This window comes from Chlorocebus sabaeus, chromosome 15, assembly GCF_047675955.1.
Source record: "Chlorocebus sabaeus isolate Y175 chromosome 15, mChlSab1.0.hap1, whole genome shotgun sequence".
NCBI classification, from domain to species: Eukaryota; Metazoa; Chordata; class Mammalia; order Primates; family Cercopithecidae; genus Chlorocebus; species Chlorocebus sabaeus.
This window is the reverse complement of record NC_132918.1, coordinates 68,980,024-68,986,023: the sequence shown is the minus strand read 5'-3', so window position 1 is coordinate 68,986,023 and position 6,000 is coordinate 68,980,024.

The following is a 6,000-nucleotide window of genomic DNA, read 5'->3' as shown; positions in this document are numbered from 1 at the left end:
GATTTGTCTGGCAAGGCCCTTCTTGCTGTGTCCTCACATGGCAGAAGACAAAAGGGCCTTCATCCCATTAATAAGGAAGCTGCCCTCATGGACTATTCATCTGTTAAAGACCCCACCTCTTAATACTGACACATTGGCAACACTTAAATTTTCTTTTCTTTTCTTTTTTTTTTTGAGATGGAGTCTTGCTCTGTCCCCCAGGCTGGAGTGCAGTGGTGTGATCTCAGCTCACTGCAAGTTCTACCTCCCGGGTTCACGTCATTCTCCTGCCTCAGCCTCCCGAGTAGCTAGGACTACAGGTGCCCACCACCACACCCAGCTATTTTTTTGGTATTTTTTTGGTAGAGACGGGGTTTCACCGTGTTAGCCAGGATGATCTCGATCTCCTGACCTTGTGCTCCACCTGCCTCGGCCTCCCAAAGTGCTGGGATTACAGGCATGAGCCTCCATGCCCGGCTGGCAACACCTGAATTTTTGAGGGGACACAGTTAAACCATAGCAGTTACCGAATTGCACATAGATTGATGGCAGTGGTTAGCTTACTTAAATGATTTTCTTTTCTTTTCTGCTCCTTCCTGCACACTGATATTTAAATGAATTTAAGGAAATGTTTAATTCTTGGTGCAAGGTCCTGGCAAAGTTAGGGATGAGGTAAAAAAGATTCTGAAGAACTCCAGTCTAAGTCTAACACCCTACTTATTGGAAAGGAGAGTCCGAGAAAGCTTCCCTAGGTCGAGGTAGTGAGTCCAGCCATGGAGGTGCACAGTCCTCCAATCAAATAAACCCAGAGTGAAGCAGCATCCTGACAGACCCTGAGCCACCTGTTTCCTCCAGCCGAGGACAGAAACAGCCTGTCTTGCGGCCACATGTGCCAAAGGTTGAGACAACGCTTGGTGGTTTGGAGATATTCCCAAACTTCTTCCCCAAGTTATTTCACCTGTGCATCTTTCCGTTGTTCCATTTCCCCAGGGCAATGCAAACCATCTACATTAACATATTCATTTTCTAGGGCTGCCGTAAACAAAGGCCACAAACTGGGAGACTTCAATGTATTACATATATTGCCTCCCAGTTCTGGGGGCCAGAAGTCTGAGATCAAGGTGTCAACAGCACCACATGCACTCTGTGGGTGCTGGCGAAGGGTCTGTTGCAGGCCGGCCTCCCTCTGGCTCTGGGAGCTCCTTGGCTGTGGCAGCACAACTCCAGTCTTCACATGATGTTCTTCCTGTGTGCATATCTGTGTCCAGATCTCCCTTTTGTAAGGACATCAGTCATAATTGATTAGGAGCCCTGCCCAGTAGGTACCTACTCCAGTGTGACCTCATCTCAACTAACGACACCCGCAAACAACCGTGTTTCCAAATAAGCTCACATACTGAGGTACTAGGAGTCAGGACTCAACCTATGGACTTTGGGGGACACAACTCAACCCATAGCAGTTAATGTTCCTCAAACCTCAGTCACTTTTTAGACTACCTTTGCCATTGTTCTCTTGAATCATATGAGACCTATACTATTCATTTGCCATTAGCTCCTTTTTTTTTTAACTTAATATCATAAAACTCTACACCATGAACAGAAAACCAGTATCACATGGCATAAAGAAGTTAATTATAAACAGAATACATAAAATACATTAAAAACATAAATAATATAATGTAATACATGTAAAAACATGACTATTAAAATAAGTGTTTTGGCCGGCCACGGGGGCTCACACCTGTAATCCCAGCATTTTGGGAGGCTGAGGTGGGTGGGAGCCCAGTAGTCTGAGACCAACCTGGGCAACATGGCAAAACCTTGTCTCTGCAAAAAATACCAAAAATTAGCCTGGGGTAGTGGTACATGCATATACCCAGCTACTTGGTTGGCGGAGGTGGGAGGATCACCTGAGCCTGGGACGTCGAGGCTACAGTGAGTACCACTGTTCTTCAGCCTGGGCAACAGAGTGAGACCCTGTCTCAAAAAAACAAAACAAAACAAAAGAGAAATAAATAAAATAACTCTTTTGTCCATGTATTACTCCAAATCTTTTTCCTATCTCCTGTAGCTGAAAACTGCCTTTGGAAAACACGTACTACATTTAATCTTGATGGGGTCTGAAGGGCATTTCTAGAAATTACATCAAAAGTCAAGAAGGCACTCTTAGCATGAGAATCTCAGGCCTTCATACGGTGGAAACAGAGAAAGGCTGTGGTCCACTAGGGCTTGGGAGGGGAGGATGACGTCTAATTACTCTACCGACACAGTACACAGATCAGAGGATCAGAGAGTGACCTTACAAATCACATTTCATAAAAGAAAAAAGTGAGGCCCAGAGAGGTGAAGGCCAGACAGCACCGGGGCCCAGGCTGGAACCTGATCCCTGATTCCCACTCTCACATCAGTGAAGCGAAGCCTGTGGTGTGGCAGCTGGATAGGGCTTCCCACAGCAGATTAAAGATGAGGTTTGCACCGCACCTGGGTTCTGTCTTGTGGGTGGTGACACACCTGGGTGTCGGCAGACTCTTGGTGATCAGGCATCTTTCTGAGCTAATTTTGGTTTATTCTTATTAAGAGAGACGGGCATGCTTAGCATCAAGATGGTGCTTCCAATTGTCCTCGAACTGTTTGCTAAAGAGAACTGTGTTGTTTTTTGGTTGGTTGCTTTTATTTTTTGAAAATATAGTAGTTGCACGTGGTTCCAGTTCACACCATGCTAAAAGGTATGCGGTAAAAAGTTTTCTTCCCAGTTCTAACTCACAATACCCAAAATCCCCTCTCTGTAGGCACACGATTCCTCTGTTTTGTGTATCCTTCTAGAGCTGTGAAGGTGGAGTAGCAGCTTTAACACAGGCACCAATGAAATATCTGAAACAAATTTCACCAGAATTATATCACTTCTGGGAACAACCCCTCAGTCTCCACGGATCCAGTGTTTCTATCCTGCCCCCTACTTAACTCATTTTCGTTCTCATCCTCTTTTAATTAAATTTTAGCCTTTTAAAAGTATTCCGGGTGAAGAATACAGGATAAGAATAGGGTAGGCAGCTGCAGCCATGCCCACTGGCTCACGAAGGAGAGGCTGGCTGCCCATACGAGGGGATCAATAAATCTTGTCAGAATAAGAATTTGGGAAAGGAGAGAGGTAGATAATAACATTTATTCAGCACCTACTATTTGACAGAATAAAATATAACGTCATAGAGGGGTGTTTTCATTTCCAGTCTGTAGAAAGGAACCCAGGGGTGAGAGGTTATGGAACCAGCCTCAATCCCCGCTCGTCCGATTCCAAAGCTCATGCTCTCTCGTCCGTGCATCCTTTTGGGGATGGGAAATGTGCTGGATTTCCTTCCGCTTAAGGGAACAATACATAGTATCAGGCAGATTTGGTTCCTTACAGGATAAGCTTCATCTTTATCTTTGCGGTTCTTCTGCAACTGTACGTGGTCTAGGGATGCAATAAATGCATATTGAGTGCCTGAGATCACCAAGGAAGAGAGAAGGAGAGAAGACACAGGACAGAAAACCGGGATCAGAGATATTCAGAAGTGTGGAAGGTCACCTTTGGGGCACGTGAGATTCGAACCAGAGCCCAGGGAGAAAAGAAGTTCAGGAAGGAGGGTTAACAGCATGGGCTTCTATGGAGGCCTGAAGATCAGCTTCTAGAAGCTGCTGCTGGCTCTGATGATTGGCGATCTGTGAGTGGATTCAGTAAAGTGGCAGAAAGGAAGGCAGATTGTGTGTGTGTGTGTGTGTGTGTGTGTGTGTGTGTGTTTGAGAGAGAGAGAGAGACAGAGAGACAGAGAGACAGAGAGAGAGAGAGAGAGAAGTGCACTTAATGCCGACGTTCACCTCATGTCTTGTTTTCGGGCTACTGCAACTTGATGAGGTTAGATTTACCAGGCCTTCATTCTGAAGCCTGGCATTTCTCCCAAGAGTGCCAGTTCTGCCTAATGAGAGCAACTCAAGTGAATCCACAGGAAAGAAAAAGGAAAGTGACATTTTAATTTTATCCAGCCTGAAACACAACTGTACGCAAGGAATGTGCCTGTGATTCTGAATCATAAATGTATCAATGCCTTATTTTATGGAATAGAAATGTGCTCTGTCCAAATTGGCTGTGAAGTGAATAAACATTATTTTTCCACTGAATTCAGCTATAAAACGACTGGAAATCTTTCCTGGGGATTGGGGAAAAAAAAGAAAAGAAAAACGGAGAAACAAACCCACTGCCAGAAGGAAGAGAAGACACGGAGCTGACCACGGCCGGCTCCTGCAGGGCAGAGGCGACTCTGCGCTTTTCTGGGACTGATTTGTGTTGCCTTCTTCCAAACACCCTGGTCTGTAAGGATTGCTTTAACTTCCTCCTGCTCTGTTTTTCCCTTGATAGGGAAATAGGGGCCATTATACCCAGTGGAGCTGGCATGCAATATTTTGCTTTGCCTGGGGTCCATTTGACACAATGCTGAACGTTCCTTAGGTTCAAGGGTTTTGGCTGCATAAACTCAGTAATTTCCTACTTCATCAGTTAGTAAATCCACAATCATATATATCGAGTTTACTCGGACTGGGAGGTGGTACAGCACTGTGCCTGAGCACATGGGGCTTTACAGCCACACAGACCTGGGTTTGAGACCCAGCTCTGCCACTTAGCAGCTACACAAGCTTGGATCTATTAAAATCTCTGAGTTTTAGTTTCCACATTTATGTGATAGGGATAATACACACCTCAGGGGATTACAGAAAGCATTAAATGAAATTACATGTTTGTACACACACACATACACACACACACCTGTGTTTGTATACATACACACCACGTGTTCCATGCTTTATACTGAATATTTACTGGGTACGTATTCAGCAGGGGTAGTCATTGTGATGATGGTGGTGATAATAACCATACAGATACATTATCTTGTCCCAGTAGAGTACCCTTTTTTATTCTGCCACAGAGATCTATTTCTATTGCCCAAAGGCACACGATTTTCACAGCTTTCTAAAATCTCAAGCCTTCTACATTAGTAGTACTAAAAGAATTTTTCCCCCATTGGAAGGGCAACATTTAAAAATCTACAGATAAGAAATGCTACCACATGCTTGAGAACCTCCGTCTTCTGCAAGTCACATCACCGCCCAAGAATGTACTGTCCAGGGTGTCTCGTTACTTTGTTAGCCAAACAAAATGTGGCCAGAACTGTGGAATGTGTGTGCTGGCCCACGTGCACCTGTTTGTACATGTGATCACAACTAAGGGGATCTTTTACAGAGAGATGGGAAGGTATAAGGAAGGGTCTGGAACCTAGAGGGCCAAAATCCTGACAGGGTCACTCTTCCTAGCCGGGTAACCTTGGGCAAGTTACTTAACCTCTTTGTGGCATTTTCCTCACTTATAAACTGGGGGGTGATTATGCCTCTCTTACAGGGTTTATCCTGGGGATTAGAGAAGGAGATGGATATAAAGATCCTGGCACGGGCCAGCATGCTAGTGATTCTTCTCTTCCCTTCTCAGGACACCCCGTATTGCCTTTACTGGTAATTCAGACTACAGGATTTCCTCAATTTTCAATACTTGTGGAGAAATACAGTGGCACATATATCTAAATTGCATAAACTCAGTAGTTTTCAAAACCTGAGCCATGTGGAGAGTAATTCTTCTACTCAGAATGGCAGGAGATCTGCTCCAGTTACAGTAACTTGACTATGTTGTCAATAATGAAACCTTAAAGTCTAATCATACAGTGAAATGTATTAACCAGACAGCCCACTATTGCATCTGTAAGTACTTCCTTCCATCCTCCTCTTGCCTTTGAACACTCATGACCAGGATGGATTTCAGGATCCATCACTTAATCAGTTCCTTGCAAGTTCCTTCATTAATTCAGTTTCTTAATTCTCTTATCGGGCTGCCTGCCTTCTCTTGCTTGTGTGCTGAATGTGGCTGGACAAAGCTACATGACTTGGCTGACTAGTTTTAACTTCTTTTAGCTCATGAGCTCACACTCCTCGTGGACACTC